This window comes from Globicephala melas, chromosome 1 (genome assembly GCF_963455315.2).
Source record: "Globicephala melas chromosome 1, mGloMel1.2, whole genome shotgun sequence".
Taxonomy (NCBI): Eukaryota; Metazoa; Chordata; class Mammalia; order Artiodactyla; family Delphinidae; genus Globicephala; species Globicephala melas.
The window spans coordinates 39,682,821-39,701,170 of record NC_083314.1 but is presented as its reverse complement, the minus strand read 5'-3'; the positions used below and the strand labels follow the sequence as shown (position 1 = coordinate 39,701,170).

At 52.7% G+C, this 18,350-nt stretch overlaps 1 long non-coding RNA gene across 3 annotated transcripts in view; it reads right to left on the bottom strand.

The window, feature by feature from the left end:
* Positions 1 to 4,764: 4,764 nt before the first annotated feature.
* Positions 4,765 to 18,350, bottom strand: part of LOC115861809 (uncharacterized) — a 59,115-nt gene continuing 45,529 nt past the window's right edge. The window contains exons 4-6 of one of the 3 annotated variants that reach the window (XR_009563066.1): positions 10,641 to 10,728; positions 7,049 to 8,475; positions 4,765 to 5,401 (exon numbers count right to left, since the gene is read on the bottom strand). This is a non-coding gene — a long non-coding RNA (uncharacterized lncRNA). The other 2 variants (XR_009563068.1, XR_009563067.1) reach the window with 2 other exon arrangements.

Below are 18,350 nucleotides of genomic sequence, written 5' to 3'. Positions count from 1 at the left end.
GAGAGTGGATATATGTATATGCATGGCTGATTCACTGTGCTGTACAGCAGAAATTAACACAACATTTTAAAGCAACTATATTCCAATAAAAAAAAAAAGCATCATTTGCACCAAATTTCAGGACCCCAAGGTGGAGGAAGCCATGCTAGAACATCTGGGAAGTGAGGCTTCAGTGAACTCTCGGGGACAGAATGACTCTGCATGTTAGTAGAACAGCCTGGTCTGCTGGCTGGAGCCCAGGCTTGAGTGTCTCCGTGTCTACTTGGCTGTGAGGAAGGGAAGTTTCAGTGCAGGATGGTGCCAGGTAACGAGGGCGGGTGATTCTCGCTGCCATGTTTGCCGGCTCAGGCGCCCCGGGGACTGAGGCGGCAGGGGGAGCCCAGCTGAGCTCTCTGAGCAGCCTCTCAGGTGTGGCGCCCGGCTTCTGCATAAACAGGTAGGAGCCTCAGGGGCCGACAGAGAATTCTGAGCGCTGCAGTTGACCCTGCTCTGCTCCCGTCCCTCAGACAAGGGAGCTGGGGATGGTTGAGTTTGCCCCAGTGAATAAGGATTGAAGAAGAGGCATAGAGGTAGGAGGTGAAGCCCTAACAGGGTGCCTGAGGGCAGCTCGCTGGGCAGTTCTGTGGACAACAGGGCTCTGGGTCAGGGTGCATGGGGTGGCAGTGCGTGCCTAGGGTTGGCTCCACTTCTCGAAAGCCATGGGAATGAGGCCCTGGCCACAGGTCCAGGCTCCATAAGAACCAGGCTCCTTCCCTGTCCCATCAGCCTGAGGGGGCCTCTGTCTCACTGCAGCCCTCGCTAGAACCACGGGTGATAGCTCGGGTCCCTGGTGTAACACAAAGGGCCTGGCCTTTAGAGTTTGCCAATTTCAGCTCTGAAACTTTCAACAATTACTCCCTGAGCCTCAGTTTTTTCATTGGCAAAATGGGGGTAGTAAGAACACCGTTACCTAGTGTTCGTTAGGGGGCTACTGTGAGAGTGAGATGGGTTTCAAAAAGGGCCAGGCTCTTCCTCCTGTTATCATATTAGAGAGACTGAGCACCTAGGTAAGCGGCCGTGGGGCTCTGTGTAGGAATTGTAAAGTCAGACACCTCCGGGAGCCAGGCAAATACTGGTTGTGTGTGAAGCAGCAGCTATAAGAAGATAGGAGGGGACAAAGCAGAGGGAGCGGGCCTAAGGGCATTCAAGACGTGGCTGCCAGCCTCACCCTGTCATAGCTGGGTTTGCACAGACAAACAAGGGCCAGAGTGACGGTCTCCCCAAGATTCAGGGAGGACTCTGAGGGACGTCCGAGCCTCCCTGCCCCGAGTCTCACAGAGCCCCTAGGTCTGGCCCTGAAAGCAGCCCAGGGAGCAAAGCTTCTCTCCAGATACACCGTCTGGGGTCTCAGGGGTTGGCCTAGCAGGTCAGTGGGAAGCAGTGAGACCCTGACTTAGTCTTTCACCATAGCCAGAAGCTGCCCCTGCAGACAGAGCTGAGTTCCCCTCCAGCAGCACCTCATTGAGTGACTCCAGCAGCATCTGGGGAGGGGCATGGGAATGAGGAAGCTGGTTCACCTCCTTGCTGTCTCCCCCAGAACTAAGGTCTGCACTGTTGGGGTATCTTTCGTTAGAGAGAATTAAGGAGACTGGGGCCAAGGACTCTGCCCCTGAATGTGCCAGTGCAGTGATACAGAGAAACTGAGCCTGGGGGTGGCCAATCTGGGACTAGCTGGTGTTCACTGAAGGGCTATTCTGAGCTGGGCACTGCACAAGATGCTTTCCATATATATCTCCTTTAATCCTCACAACAACCCTACAAGGAAGGTATTATTAGCTTCAAATTGTAGCTGGGCTCAGAGAACTTGGGACACAAAGCTAGGGTCACACAGCACACAAGTGCTCAGCCTAGATTTGAAACTAGAGAGAAGAAACTTTAAAGAGCTCCCCACTTCTCACCCATGAGGCCCTCTGCCTCTAGGCTGCACTCCCCGGAGGACCAGCATGGATCTGGGTAACTCATCATAGACAACAGGGAGCAAATGGCTCCTGAGACTTCCAGAAATCAGAGGGTGAGCCCTGAGGGTTCCTCACAGCCCCAGCACACAGGACTCTACAGGCCCTCCTCATCAGGCTCATGTGAGGGGAGGAGCGGTACTTGCTAATGAGACAGAGGATGTGAAAATGTTTTGTAAATTTCCAGGGGCAATGCAAATGCAAGTTGACTGCAACTTATTTTCCCTCATGGGCATAATGACTCTACCACTGAATTAGGAGGTTGGATTTCTATGTTTTGTCCTTCTTTGGTGAAGTCACAAAACAGATTAGTCAATTCCCAGAATCACGGTCTTGTACAACTTTTCACCCTTGCATAGCGTAGGCCAAAGAGTTAGCAGTACATGCTCCCCAAGAGATACTTCCCAACTTCAGATCCAAGAAGAGGCTTTTGTTCCTATGGATTGAACGATTATGTGCATGTCCTTTTTTAGCCTGCTGAGAAAACACAGAAAGGCAGGGAGTCTGAATTCAACCACCCTTTGAAGAAATGTGCAGGCTCAAAAGAAGCTCTACAGTTTTCTCTGAGCTTCATGTATGTCAAGAAAACATGTGAACTTAATGGAATCGGAGAAGCTGCCAGATAGGAAATAAGTGGATAAGCTTCTCTTTTCCTTCAACAGTCCTTTTTCTATATTATACTCTGGTTTTTAAAAGGCAGTGGGGGACTTCCCTGGTGGCACAGTGGTTAAGAATCCGCGGGCCAATGCAGGGGACACGGGTTCCAGCCCTGGTCCGGGAAGATCCCACATGCCGTGGAGCAACTAAGCCCGTGCGCCACAACTACTGAGCCTGCGCTCTAGAGCCCGTGAGCCACAACTACTGAGCCCGTGTCACAACTACTGAAGCCCGCACGCCTAGAGCCTGTGCTCCACAACAAGAGAAGCCACCGTGGTGAGAAGCCCGCACACCATAATGAAGAGTAGCCCCTGCTCGCCACAACTAGAGAAAGCCTGCACACAGCAACGAAGACCCAACGACAAAAAATAAATTAAAAAAAAAAAAAAAGGCTAACGAGACCGCAATTTGAACATTTTGGAAAGAATCCCAGCAGATGTAAAATCATAGTCTTCACTCAGGCTAATAAGGTAATTCCACCTCAACCCAGGTGTTTTCTTCCATGCTCTTAACCTCCCTGCTTCATCCCCGGGCCCGACCACCATGGTGGAGCCTACCGTTTCTCACAGGGTGGGAAGCTAGAAGCAAGTTTTGTCATCATTATTGTCTCATGGCTTGTTAAAGTCTGGGACACTGAGGTACCATAATTTGTAAGTACCCCTCCCCCACCCTCATCCCCCACAACTATTGGACAGCTAGATTGCTTCCGGTATGGGTCAGTGCACGTTTCTAAATCTTAACTTTTTCAATTCTTCTTTCCAGTTTCCTCTCCGTGAAGTTTCCAGAGATTCTAGGCTTCTGGCAGCTCTAACAAGGCACTTGGCTTCCACCGAGAAATGAAAGGGGCCTCTTGGCCCAGCGAGGCACATGCTGGTGCTTTGACGCTGGGTTGCAGCCAGCTTTGCTTCTCTTGGGGTTGCTTGGATGGCTCTGGTCTTTCTTCTTTCCTGATTGGTTGTTTAGCAGCAGGAGGTTAAAGTGCTTTTGGTTTATCTTCTGGGAAAAGAACCAAGGGCACTGGTGAAGAAACTCTGAAGAGCCTGCTGCTGCCTTCTGGCAATTTCCAGCAGCCAACAAAGGGTCCAACACAGGACAGGTGCTCAGCCTCGGCTTGCAGTGATACCACATATCCTGACTCCTTCATCAGCCCCAGATTTCAGGTCCAATCCCCCACCTTTCTGTCTCTGAAGATGGCTGAAATACCTCCTCTTCCAAGCAGCCTTCCAGGATTATGAGAAGTGTAAGTAACGTGGAATTCCACTCAACACACACGCGCGCACACACACACACACACACACACACACACACACATACCACCACCACCACCACCACCACCACCACCTCAGCCCCTCCAGATAAATGCGCTTGTTACACACAAAAAATGAGATGTATTCGATGGTCATAACTAAGGCTTAGAAGATACATGTCCAGGGGCTTCTGTCTGGTTTGTGGATGCAGCAATGGGCAGGGCAGTGGTTTGGAAGAAAAGAGAATGTTTTTTCCTGGATTTGCTTTGTTATTCACTTGCTGTGCTGTATGAGCCAGTTGCTTGCCCTTTCTGAACTCATCTCAGCAGGTGCAGGAGTAAAGGGCAGTCAAGCCCCCTGCTGCTCTGGGATTCTCCGTAGAGCAGCCCAGGGTCAAGAAAGAGGTGTGGATGATATGGGAGAGGAGTGGGAGGCGGGAAGCCAGGGGCTGCTCTGGGTGGGTGTGCGTCTCTGGATCTCTGCATCCCGGTTCCCCTCCTGTGGCTGGGAGCCCCCGAGGACACAGACCATAGACAACCTGCCTTCTGCACCTCCTGCCTTGACACCCAGTCCTGGGGCTGACACAACACGCGTGCTTAGTAATTCTTTGTTGGGGAAATGGATGAGGGCTGGGATGTGCAGGGGAGAGAGGATGTGGTGAAGGAAAAACCAAGCACTTGGAGTTCCTAGAGGGAATTCTAGCCACTTATGAGTCTATCAGAGAACATCCTGGGGGAAGGACTTCCAGAAAGAATTGTTCTCAGCCCTTCGAAAGCAACAGCAAGGCATCCACTCTGAAGAGTGGGGAAGATTGCGTTAGATCAGCCGTACTCTTGTCCTTGGCATGTCTTCTCTATAAAAGGCCGCTGTGGGAGGAGACACATTACTGCTGTGGGAACCCCGGGGGGACAGGGACACTCAGCACCTCAGGCCTCACGCTGGGCTCACCTCCCAGCATCACTGAACGTATGAGCCCAGAGAGAGGCAGCCGGGCTGTGTGGAGGAGGGGTGTCCAGGACTGGGAGACAGGAGCCAACAGAAAGGGGGGATCTGGTGGTGGCTGGTGAGAGGGGCTGAGCAGAATCAGTTGTCCAAAGGAAATTGACAGACTTTGCAGTGCAGGGTGCAGTGAAAACCCCTTTATTCATCTTGTCTACAGAGTCTTCAGTAAACACTGGTTTAGGGAATGCTTCTTCCTGGAGATGGAGGGAGGCACTAAGCCCTGTGTTAAAGCCCACACAGAGCAAGAACAGACTCTGCACGCTGGGGTGGCAGCCCCCGGGGTACTTGTCCCCCCACCATGCTCCAATGGCAGCGTCCCCCAGTGACTTGCGCCACCTCCCTGCTGCTAACGGTTCTTCCTGGACATCATTCTACTTGAAATCTTGGTAGTATTGAACATCACAGACCACACGTACATTCCTGGCTTTTCCTCTCTGGCCATCCCCGAAGCAGAGCCTGAGATGAGGACTTGGGTGCAGATCCCAGGACTTGGGAGGTGATCTGGGAAACAGGAGTGAGGGCACAAGGAGAGTCAGATAGGAAGGAGGGAAAACCAGCCTAAGGGTGTGTTGTCAAGGCCACTGCTGAGGGCAACAGGGTAAGATCCCCTGGGAACCCCCGGGGAATTGGGATGGCATGCCTTCAAGAACCGTTCACCTGGTGGGTGGGCGTCTGGAGCATTGATTTGCCAGCTCCCAGCCCCCACTGGTTGAAGATTGTCCCCAGTGATACTGCCTCACACTTGGGGACAACACTTGCAGGTGGGCCCAGTGTGTTTTCTGGGCCTCAGGGGATTGTGAGCCTGGGCTGGGACGTTGTCAATTAAAGAAGCCTCTGAGTTCAAATAGAACTGCCTGCCAGAGCTGCCCTCGATGCAGATGAGGACCATGGGGATGCGCTGGGGATGGGGACAGCAGAGGCACCACCGCTGACCCTGACGTCCCTTCTTCAGTCTCTCTGGGGTCTTTCCCCTGACCTGCTGTCAGCAGGCATCGGCTAACTCTGCATGACCTGCACTTCCTTTTCTAACTGTTCACATACTGCCTGTTTAATCCAGTCTAGAATGTTGCCTGGGCCCCAGGATCATGTCTGGATACTAGGGAGACACATTACCAAACAATGCTTATCTAGCTCTTCTTTGTTCCTTAGTACAGACTTTGGCGGGAATGCAGCTAAAACAAGCACACGGTACGAGGTTCCCTCGCCCTTTCCCGCCTGCTTCCCTGCTGGCCCTGTGGGTCAGTCCCGGGCTCTCTTCTCTTCCGGCCCTGTGTGATCTGAGTTGCTCACCTGTGTCCAAGGTTGAACATCTACCTTGACCCTGACGACCCCCAGATCTTTGTCTTTAGCCAAACCCATCCTCTGAGTGTGGGGCTGGTCACTGGGCCTGTCCTCCTGGGAGTCACAAAGACGTCTGCCCCTCCCCGTCCACACTGTCAAAGCCAAGCCCAGCTTCCCCTCCAGTCTGCCCCTCCCCCCGGGTGTCGTGTCTCACCACCACCAAGTCAGAAATCCCAGACAATTCCACCCTCCCCCTCATTCCCCGTGCCCAGTCCGAGCACTCCCCCAGGAGCCAGGCAGCCTACTAACTACCAAGCTGCTACCATTGCCCTGGACTCACCAGCATTCTTCTTTGGAAACTGATTTCAGAATCTATTAAGATTCACGTGGGACATTCAGGTCCACGTGTGACAATTTGTTTCATCCGGCACGTCACACCTGCTCCTGCGTCTTTCACTAATACCACCTCTTTTCTTTCCCAGGCCCAGGGCGTCCCCTCTGTGGCCCCATGTCAGTACCCAGCCAGAGGGCCCGCAGCAGCTTGTATCACTTCAGGTTTTGTTCTTCTAGTGTCGGGCCACATCACGGCCCCCTCTTCCCGTTGATTTGCCGGTACTTGGCCTCCTCCCAGAAGCATTTCCAGGTTGAGCAGAAGGGGCTCCCCTGCTTTCCTACCCCCTGGACCCGCACTGGCATCCTACACTGTAGAGTGTCCAGGCTCCTGGGCCACCCTCCCACAGCCCTCCCGTCACCCGCTCCTGCTGGCCTGTGCACACCGTCGCCCGTGGGTGACCTCAGCCCCTCACAGTCCACTCCTGTCTGGCTTATGTCTGTGGTCTGTGGGTCCTCGAGCTTGTGACAGCTCACCTCAGGCTCCTGCAGGCTCAGGAGGGCAGGGGCGGGTCCAGGACCTCCGCTGAGCACAGACAGCAGGCTCGGGGTGCCCTGGCTGTTGCCTTCTCTAAGCGCATCGACCTTTCACCACGTGCCGGGGCTTGGGCTCCTAGCCCTTGAAGCGGCCTTATTCTGCCTGGAGACTCAGCCGACAGGGCGAAGCTCCACTGATGCCCATTATCTGCAGTTGTCATGTTCTGAATGTCACTGAACCACCGTTCGCGGGGGACATACACAGTTAGGTTCCAGGTTAGCCCCTGGTCAGGACATTTTTGTCAACCAGTCAATACACAACCTTGTTCTATGTGTGTTTCTGTTCAAAGACACCTTATTCATATGTACTGTTGTTTCGTTAACATTGAACTCACAGCCAACGGCAGTAAAACTTATGCCTGAATGAAGTTCATCTAACCCTCCCACATGTTTTCTCCATAAGGCACATCACAGCCTTCTTGCGCTTAGGAACAGTAGATAGAACTTCAGCACTACACTTGGGGACCATTTTAGACAGTGAAATCACCAGCAAAAAGCACAAAGTGGGAAAAGTGGGACACTAAATAGACCAGGAGAAGGACATTTGTTTACAGTCTGAGAGTCGAAACAGGAAGGCAGAGGACTGCGTCGTTCCACTTCGGCTGGGAATGTCGAATTTTTTAACACTTTGTACATGTCCAGAATGACCGCAAAACTGCCACGAGCATTGGTCTGGGGACTACAAATACATTTCAGTGAATAGACAGCTTTGCAACTGTGAGTAATGAGGATTGCTTGTATATACAGAGAGAAGAATGAAGCTTCAGAGACTGGAGAGGAGGGAACAGCTGGGCAAAGTTCACTGAGGTTTATCACTAGAGTAGATTTCCAGAGATAAGTAAGACCCATCTCCCCCCACCCCCCCACCCAGGTAGAGGGCATTTGGGGCAAAGCGTCCATCGTGCACAAAGGCATCAGACAAGATGGGGTGGAGTAATTATTTCCTTGGGATGAAGATGGAAAAACCAGAGGGGACATGTCCGGAAGACATGTCAGGACTCTCTGATGGACAGCTGGCCGGTTTTGCCCAGGCTCTCAGATCAGTCAAACCATAGGGCAGAACCTAAAAGAAGTCAGTGGTGAGTGAATTCTACAGAAATGGGGCATGAAGGTGCCGTCTAGCACAGAATAGATGGTCAATAAACACCTAGTGAATAAATGAATTATATATATATAACAGAATATATATATAACAGAATGAGGCTAAATGGAAGAGAGGGGAAAGGGAAAAGAAAGAGAGAGAGAAGCAGCAGGGGCTTAAGCAAGCCAGCTGGGAGACGGTGAGGTTCTCATTTTCCTGTAGTCAGCTGCAATGCTTCCTCTGGCTGGAGAAGGAAATGTGGCCACAGGAGTGGAAGGAGGGCTGCCTGGAGAGAAGAGCATGGGTAAGTGCAAGTCTGGTCTGTACCTATGACTCCTGTGTCAATTTCATTCACTCTCAGTCAGGCTACACAAATCTTCTGCAGGGCTCTGAAAACCCAATGAATGACCGAGTGCTTAGGAATGGTTTGGACTGGTTCCCACAGCCTGGAAGGAAGCCAAGGAGGAGGGAACAGGAAAAGCACCCGACAAGAGCAGCCTGACATCTGGCATCAGGGCTCTCCTCCAATTTCCTCACAGTTTTTAATCCAGCCCTGCACCCCATGGCTTAGTAGCTCCACATCTCCAATTTATTCATCCAACGCCACCTGTGAGGCCATGTCACGGGCCCCACTGGTGTTTCTCCATTTGAATGGAATGGTTGCTGAATATTTACCTATGCTTTGACAACCTCCACTGATGCCAAATGAGAGAAAAAAAACTACAACAGCCTTCTCTCCCTAGTACAAACTCACACTCAGCGTGGATAATCACAGAGCCTCCACAGGCTAACAGATGAAAAGAAATGAGCAGTCAACACAAACACTGAGCCCTCTTTGTGGTGTCGAGGCAGCAGGTGGGGGAGGGAGGAGGGAGGCGAGGACCCCCCCTCTCCTGGTTGAAGGCATCACTGAAAAGTACAGGGAAGGAAAAAAAAAAAAGTACAGGGAAGGGGCCAGCTGTGTCGAGAGGGAGGATGCTAAGAACCTGGTCATCTATGTGCATGTTCCCCAGAGGCACAGGTCAGGAGTCCTTCGCACACTGCTGCGGAGGGAGCTTCCTTTGACGGCTCAGAACCTGCATGATCTCTTTTACGTTAATTGTGTGTGTGTGTGTGTGTGTGTGTGTGTGTGTGTGTATTTGAGGGTGAGGTTTGTTTTTTTTTAACATCTTTATTGGAGTATAATTGCTTTACAGTGGTGTGTTAGTTTCTGCTTTATAACAAAGTGAATCAGCTATACATATACATATATCCCCATATCTCCTCCCTCTTGCGTCTCCCTCCCAATCCGAGGGTGAGGTTTTAAGACTAATCCATGGGATGAATTTTTTCATGCAAATAGAATGGTCTGTGGTGGACCCAAGATTATAGAGTAGGAAGATAAAGGCATTTAGCTCTGAACCCTAATACTGTCTCTGCTCCCCACTCTCCTGCAAGAATTCCACCTTCTACTCATCCGACCCAGCCTCATGGGGGCTTGGCTGGGAAGCGTGGAGCGAGGGGGAGGGGAATGGGATCACACGCCCTCAGCCAGCAACTGCTATGACTGCACACAACAGTGCTCTAGACATATGTGCTTCATGAATGAATTGGTGACTTAGTCACTGACCTCTTCTCACCACTTTTTAGCAACTTTCCCCAAATCCCGCTCTTCCCTTCTCCCCAGCATGGAAATGCCTTGGAATTGCTGCCCTTGCGTCAGGATGTCAGGATAGCGGCGGGATGCTCAGAGGTGGGGACTCCTGGCTACCTGCCCCAGGCTGCTCTGGCCTTAGCTGGTCCTGGGGTGGAGGCCACCAGGGAACTGTGAGTGCAAAGAGGTCAACTTCAGCTCCTCAAAACATGGGAGTCTCCCGTCCCCAAGAGACCTTCCCAGTCTTTGGGACAGTTGGGCTGTGAACTGGTCAAGAGAGGTATATGGCCCAGCTCCTGACTCAAGACCCCTGCTTGAGTGGCTGGATGAGGAGGGAGGGCAGATAAGCCTAATGGAACCAGCCACAGAGGAAGCGCGAAGTGGCGTTTCACCCAGGAACACAGTCAGAGCTGCAGGTGGGCGGGTGCGCAGTGTGAGGCAGCTCATCAGGCGTGGTTTAATTTCTTCTTGGCGATGTCTTCTGCTCTATTTTCAATACAATCAGGACAAGATGTATCCAGCAGTCACCCTCCCACCTGGTACCTGGTACAGCATCACTTGCGTCTATTGCCATGCAGCTTAGCACCCACTCGAGCATCCCCGAGGCCCCCTACAGGGCAGCATGCATGGGTTTCTGATGTCTGTTGGGGGCAGTCTGGCCCACGTGGGCCCGTAGCCAGAATAGCCTGCAAGTGAGAGTGTCCAGGGCACAGGCAGGCAGGAGGCCCAGAGGTGAATGTGGGATTCGGGAGAACAGGAACGGGAGGGCTCCCGCCAGCCCCTCGTGTTAGCTCAAATACCTCAGACTCAATACTCACAGTCCATCTTTCCTCCTGTCCCTGGATTATTTCCTCAGCCTCGCCCCTCCTCCAGAACGTCAGGAGAACTTTCTGCACTTGAGCTTGACTTGAGGGAAGGAGAGAGTTTCGATTAGCAAAGAGGAAGACAGGTGAGGATGCGGTGATTAAAGGTGAAGGCCCCTCCCCTCGGTTCCTGAATCACTCCTCTCCTGGTGGAGGGAGTGGGTGGAAAGAGTGGGTTCCGGCCAGGAACCGTTCACCAAGTAGCTGGAAACATCTGCCCCGAGCAGGTCCACCTAGGGCTCTACAGAGGGTGCAGCGAGCGAGGTTTGGCTCCCCCAGTTTGTGCCACCCCAGCTGCCCGCTGGGGGAGGACAGGGTGGAGAATGCCGTCTGGACACAGGCCCGCTCTCACCCCCTGGGTCTTCTCAGGTGACTGTCAGGTCAGAGAGGCTCCCTCTTCAGATAATACAGCTCAGGTGAAAGAGGCTTAGGTGGGTCTCCATGGCAACCGCCAATCAGGACCTAGGCCGCCTCCAGGGTTATCAGAGGAACTGTGTGGTTCCAGCCTCTAGGGACACACACACACACACACACACACACACACACACACACACACACACACACACACACACACGACACACCACACCACAAACACCAGTCCAGGGTGCATCCCTTCTCTGGCCAGTGTTTTTTTCTCTCAGCACAACTTCTGAGAGATAGAAAGAGAGGAAAAAGCATGAGGCAGCAACCGGCAACACAAGAGAAAAAGGAAGGAGGCGTTTAGATTCAGTCTTCCCTCTACCCTGTCCTCCTGTGGCTGCCGAAACTTCTGCGTTTCCCTGGAGATCCAGACACTCTTTCCTCCTAGACCGGGAAGCAGAAAGCAGGACCCCCGTGGGACCTTTCACCTGCACAGAGCCGGACCTCAGAAAACCAGGTAAGAGGGTCGCCTCCCCAGGGGACAGCAGCTACCCCACCGGCATCCCAAGAGCAGTCGCGCCCTTAGAGGTTAGAGCAGAGGCCGGGAGAGACTGCGCTGGGCCCGGCGGCCTCGGGGCTGGGGCAGATGGGGACGGCTCACTGAGCCGGCCAAGTACAGGGCCCAGATGGCCACAGGGAGGCCCCACCTGTCCCCATTGGTCCCCCAAGAGGCGGCGGACTCTCCAGCGTCCTCGGGGCCGTGGCCTGGTCCCTGCTTTATAAACTCACGGGAAGCCACAGCTTCTGTCGGCTCTGGAGGCAGCAAGCCCGTCTGGGAGGACCCAGCCTGCGCCTTTTCCCCTCTGCTTTTACGAGGAGGACCCAAGCAGGGGAAAGCAAGGGCAAACGCAAATCGGAGATTTTCTCATTGATCTGAGCACTGTGACTCGAGCACCATGAAGTGAGAGGCTCAGAGCAGGCTCGCGGGTCACAACAGTGACCAAGACACGTGGGTGATGTGTGGGCCTCAGTCCCTCTGGCCACAGAGCCGTCTGTGAGTCCCCATAACACGCCCGGAAAAGCAGGTCTAGATGGAGCGGGGAGGGGCTTCAGGGAGAGGATCAGGCTTGGGAAGGAGCGTCTGGTGGCCACCGTGGGATCAGCCCCCTCCTACTGGTCAGCTGGAGGGGGATTTCTATCATCTGAAGGCCAGGGCTCCCCCCTCTGACAGAGTCCTGGGAGCCTCCCCTGAGACAGAGACAAGGGTGTCTCCCTTCAGACAAGGACCACTGTGGCTTCTCTCAGAAGAAGACCAGGGTGTCTCCCTTCAGACAAGGACCAGGGCATCTCCCTTGAGACAGAGACCAGGGCATCTCCCTTGAGACAGAGACCAGGGCATCTCCCCTCACAGAGCTCATAGCCGAGTCGGGGAAAGAGAAATCTAACCCCAAAAGGGAGAAATGTGTGTGTTACAGATACTGTGACGAGAGCCGTTCTACCTCAGCGGGGCAGTAACGGGCAGGCTGCAGGGGGAGCTGACCCTTGAGGTGGGTCTTAAAAGATAAGCAGATGTTTTCAGCTGGGCGGAGGCCCACAGGTCAGGCTGAGTCCCACTTGGCTTCGTGGATGACAGGTTGTTTTTCTATGATGCCAAAGAGGAATAGGTCAGTTTGTAATCTGTAAAGTTGGTCTTGGGAAAAACAGGGCTGGGAGGAAGGTCAGTAGGCGGCGGGGGGGTGGTGGTGGGGTGGGGAGCACCGACTCTCCGCACCTGCTTTGAGGCCTCTGCCCCGCCCCAGCCCCTCCCCCAGCCCGGCCCCGGCCCCGGCCCCCTGGCCCCGACCCCAGCCCCCGACCCCCCCCAGGGTCTGGCTTCTGCAGAGCCACACTGCCTGCACTCTGGGACAGCCCCACGGAGGTGCTGCTCTGGGCTCCTGGGTTTTGGCGGGCACACAGGGCAGCCCCTGCCCTGACCTGCAGACGCCCAGCTCAGCTGCTAGGGCCCAGCTTCAGAGGTGGATCCTGGGTGGGGCTGCTTTGTACAGAGAAAACAGCCTCCTCACAGGGACTGCACCGTCCTTCCCTCGATGGCGGGAGACTGGTGGCCTCGGTACCCACCAGAGGCAGATGAACCTCTCATGCCTCCGGCGGGGGTCAGAGCCCTGCTACCTACTCCGCAGGCACCCGCCCCCCCCCCGCATTGTTCTCACTGCTGAGATGCCCCTGGTCCCCTCCAGTGCTAACTGCCTGAACCAGACTCCTCCTGCCCTTGAGGGATGGGGTTGGTTTCTCTTTAGCGCATCTAACGAGCCACAGCTGGTGACAGTGTCGCCCAGGGAGCCAGGAAAAGACATCCAAAGATGTTCAAAAATAGGCTGCAGGGAAGGCTCAGAGCATGTGCGGGTAGGAGGGTAATGAAGGGGAAAGGAAGGAGAAAGAAAAGCAAAGGATGGAGGAGAAAGGACTTGACGAGGGCCGCCACAGGGCAGCAATAGACCATGCGAAGGCTTTCCTAAGGTCGCTGGGACCCGAGGGCCCAGCAAGGCCAGGAGCAGGGCTGGGGTCAGGCTTACACCAAGCCAAGGGGTCCTTGACCCTTTAGAAGTATGTAAAGCCTGTGGACACATTCTCGGCAAAATGTTTCTAAACACATACAATTAAGTTCGTATGATTACAGAAGAAATCACTATATTGAAATGCAGCTATCAATTTGTTTTTTCTGAAACCAGACCCCTATCAAAAAACAATTTCAGATATAGTAATATACGTGCCTCTCACATGTAAAATAATATTCACATGTAAAATAATTCACATGTAAAATAATAAAATCTGTGACGGGGCTAATAAGTACCATGATTTCGTAGTAGTGACGAGCACAAATGATATTTCAAGAATAACAATTTCAGAGTGTTATGAAAAGATCCGTGACCTCTGTGGGAGATAAAGCCACAGGTGCACTGATACTTTCATGGTCGGGGGCCTGCATTCATAACTGACAGAAATACTTCATTTCAGTTAAAGGTAGTGGAAATATTGATTTTTTTTTTTCCTATCCAAGTTTATAAACCTCTGAATTCTCCCTATGGGTCCCAGGGTACAAATCCCTGCCCCAAGGGACAGACAGTCACAGACCTAGATGAACCCACTTCTTGTTAGTTTATAAAGCACGTACAGGGACGTTACCTTATTCAATCTTCACAGTAACTTGTAGTAGGTACCTTATTACCCCATCTTACAGATAGGGAAACTGAGGCTTGGAGTAATGAAGGTGACTTGGACAGGCAGCATTGGGCAGGAAGGGAAGGGCATAGGAGTTGAACTTAGGTTTTCTCTGCTAAAACCTTGGCTCTCCACTACCCCACCCGCCCAACCGACATGGGCCTTCCTCCTCTGAACTGACGAGGAACCAAAGAGCAGTGGCCTGCTGTTTGCTGTACTGGGTGTCAGCGCCCTTCCAGACAGTGGAACGGCACCACTGCAGCCCTGAGATCGCTTATCTCCTTGTGTCCATCCCTGTCTTGAGTGCATGCTCCTAGAGGGAGCCCCAGACCTGCAGAGTGACAGGTAAACTGCACACACTCCCCACTGTGTTTGCTGAGTTGTGAATGTGTCAGAACTGGGCCTGGGCTTCAGCCTCTCCACCCCAGACCCACCCAGCGCACGCCACTGTTTGCTACCTCAACACCAAACCCACCTGTGGAGAAATGCCACGGCACTACCCACGAGTACAATATAAACCATGCGCAGAGGTGCTGAGGGGCAAGTCAAGCCTACCAGGTAGAGTGAATCGTGAAGGCTTCCTGCAGAAAATGAGTTCCGAGCTAGCTTTGTTCCAACTTTTAAATTACGAATTGCTCAAACATGCAATAAAGTTGGAAGAAATGTGCAATAAACAGCCATAAATACCCCCGGACAAAATGATTGTTAATATTTTGCCATTTTTGCCCCATCTAGATGCATGTGTATGTATATACACACAACATTTTCTTTTCTTTTTTTGGGGGGGGGGTACGTGGGCCTCCCACTGCTGTGGCCTCTCCCACTGCAGAGCACACACCCCAGATGCACAGGCCCAGCGGCCACGGCCCATGGGCCCAGCCGCTCCGCGGCACGCGGGATCTTCCCGGACCGGGGCACGAACCCGTGTCCCCTGCATCGGCAGGCGGACTCTCAACCACTGTGCCACCAGGGAAGCCCCACACAACATTTTCTGAATGATTCAGATGTAAGACTTTGAAGACATCGTGATACTTTAGCCAGGAAGACGTCAGCATCGCCTCCCAAGATTGGGCTATTTGTCAAGATTCCCCTATCACCATAATACCATTTTTATACCCAAGAAAATCAACACTCATTCCCTAACAGCTCATATTCATATTTCCCCAAATGTCCTAATTTTTTAAAAATAAGGATTCAATCAATGTTCATGTATTGGAGGCAGATTGTAGGTGCTGTTGCCTGAATGGGAAGGTCCTGGAGTCACCATGGCCAGGAGGTGAGCAGGAGTGAGGGGCCTTAGCTAAACTGAGGAGCTTGGCTCTGCCGCAAGGGTTGATCCAACGCAAGGGAAAGGCAGAATCCGACTGTGCAAAGCACCCAGAGGAGACCACCCAACAGCAGTTTTGATGAGCCTTCTGGGCGTCTTGAGTCTTAATCAGACCCCCCCACCCCACCCCAATCAGGTGCTTCCCAACACAGACTCACACGGCCTCACTTAGGTCCTGAGGAGGCCCTGGGATAAGCCAACCACCTCTGGCATCCTCTGGCCCACCTGCCTCTCTGTCCCTGTGTCCCTCCCTCCTTCTCTCCCTCCCTCCACCTCTCCCTCCCTCCTTCCCTCCCTCCCTTCATCTCTCCCTCCCTCCTTGGCCCTTAAGAACTTAATCAGACCTGCTGAAGAGCCTCCGTGAGAACAGCTGGCACCAGAGACAGAAATAGCTCGGGCAGAAACCTCATCTCTGTCAAAGCCTCCAGCCCGGGCTGGGAGGCAGTGACTGGGGGAAGGAGACATTTCAAACACCACACCCCCGTCCGGCCCCTGTGAGAGCCCACCTCCCCGGGCCAGAGAAGCTCAGAGCCTACAGAGCCCAGGATTCAGGTGGGATCACCGCCCCAGGCTCTGCCATCTGTCGTGGGCTGGGCACCCATCTCAGAGTCTGGCTCGGGTGAAGAGCACAGCCTTCCACCTGGGAAGAGGCCGCCTCCCACCCCCGGCTGCGCTCTGGCTTCCCCCACCTGCAGGGATGAGGAGTCTCGGGTATTACAGAGAGGTGCCCACCCTGAGGTCACTTGCCCTCCAGGTCAGGTCTTAGGTGCTGAGATCCAGAACTCCTTGCCCAGACGGTCGCCCGCCCACTTCCAGAGCCAGAGCAGGCCACCTCCCTGGGCCCAGTCTTCTGAGGGTGGATGACATCACCGTGCGAGCAACGCTAGGGCTAGGGGGCCAAAGAGACACCATTGGTAGGGGTGTGGGTGGGCCCTGGACGTGAAGCTGGGGCACCCTCTGCGTATTTGCAAGGCCCCTCATGGTGTGACTAGAGAGAGGGGACAGGCTGAGGGCCAGCAGCTGGCTCAACACACACCTCCATGTATGAGGTGTGGAGAACCCTTTGGCATCCAAGAATTCTCAGCTTGAATCAGACCCTCCCAGTTGTTACAAAGGTGTATTTAACAAGGAAGGAAGCAGAAGGTATTTTATTGAATAGTTTGTTAGCTTAATTTGTAACTTGTGAATATTTAAATATATGGTACGTGAGTCTCTATCTACAGCACTGCTCCAGGTCCCTTGCACATGTGAGCCGTGGGCCAGCTACGCAAGCCCAGTGCCCCCCACCAGGCCTGGAGTGGATGTTAGGACGTCGGGTTCCCTAGAGACAAAAGTTGTCTTCAGGCCTCCCACTTCCTCTTTCTTCTATATTTCTCCCAGCTGCAGGAAGACCCTCCAACACCAAACCATTCTCTTGCTGCCTCCTTTCAGCTTAAATACAATTCCAGACTAAGAAGAAATAAAGGTCCTTAAGGAGGGCAGCACTTGACCCAAAGATGAATCCCTCAAAATGGGCTTAGAAAGGGTGAGAAATTTTGGAATGGGAAGGGATTGCCTAGGTAGATTTCTGGCCCAGCTGCACACACACACACACACACACACGCACACACACACACACACAGAGCAAGGACTAAAGCACCACATGGCAACGTTATCCATCACTCTGGTATTTATCCAAACAAGTTAGAAAATAGTATCACTCTGTTTATTTATGGATGTCCATTGAGCACCTGCTATAGGCCAGACCCTGTGCCTGGTGCTGGGGCCTGGGTAGGATGCTGCTCAAGACCTGGTTCCTTGCTCCGGCTGGAGAGGGAGATGGACACACAGGCAATCATGGTTCACTGTGACTGTGCCGTGACGGGGTGAGCACAGAGCAACCTGGGAGCTTGGTCAGGGAGGATTGGGAAGTCTCCTAAAGGAAGCAGAGTAGGAGCTAAGAGCTGAGCTAGGATTTATTCACTAATTGAGGAGACCGAAAGTGTTCTAGCGATGTGCAAAGGCCTGAAAGCGAGAGAGAGCCGGATGCATTAGGGGAATGGAGGGTGGGGTGCGAGAGCGTGTTGGGGGAGGACTGGGGGAGGGGAAGTTTGCTGAGAGGTGAAACTGAAGACGTAAACAGGAGCCACATGGTAAAGGGCCTTGAAGCCACTTAAGGGGTCTGAGTCTAATCTTGAGGATAATCGGGAATCATTGAAAGCCTTTAAGCATCCCAGGGCTTAAATATAGGATGATGTGAAGATGTTCACAGGCCATAGACGCCTTTACTATTGAAGGCCTTGCTTCACATCGCATCAAACATCATCAAATGAACCCACATTACAGTTATTTTTTAACAAAAATGTTGAAAGGAGTTTTATAACTCGGATTTGGAATTACTATTAATTTATTAATTTCAAGTAGATTTCTATTTCTATTTTGAAGCCAATGACACTTTTGGGGGGTAGGGGGCAGCTGTATAGGGGGCCCTTATACAGCTCACAGATCCCGTGCACTGTGTTATGGTATCAAATGAAAACAAGATAGTGACATGATCAGTTTTATGAATTAGAAAGATCACACTTCAGAAAATAGAGTGGAAATTGCTGTTTAATGGGTATAGGATTTCAGTTTTGCAAGGTGACAAAGTTCCAGAGTTCTACTGCACAACAACTAACACATTGTTAACATGACTGTACTGCACACTTAAAAATGCTTCTGCTGCTAAATTTTATGGTGGTTTTTTTTTTCACCATAGTGGAAAGAAAATAGAGTGGAGA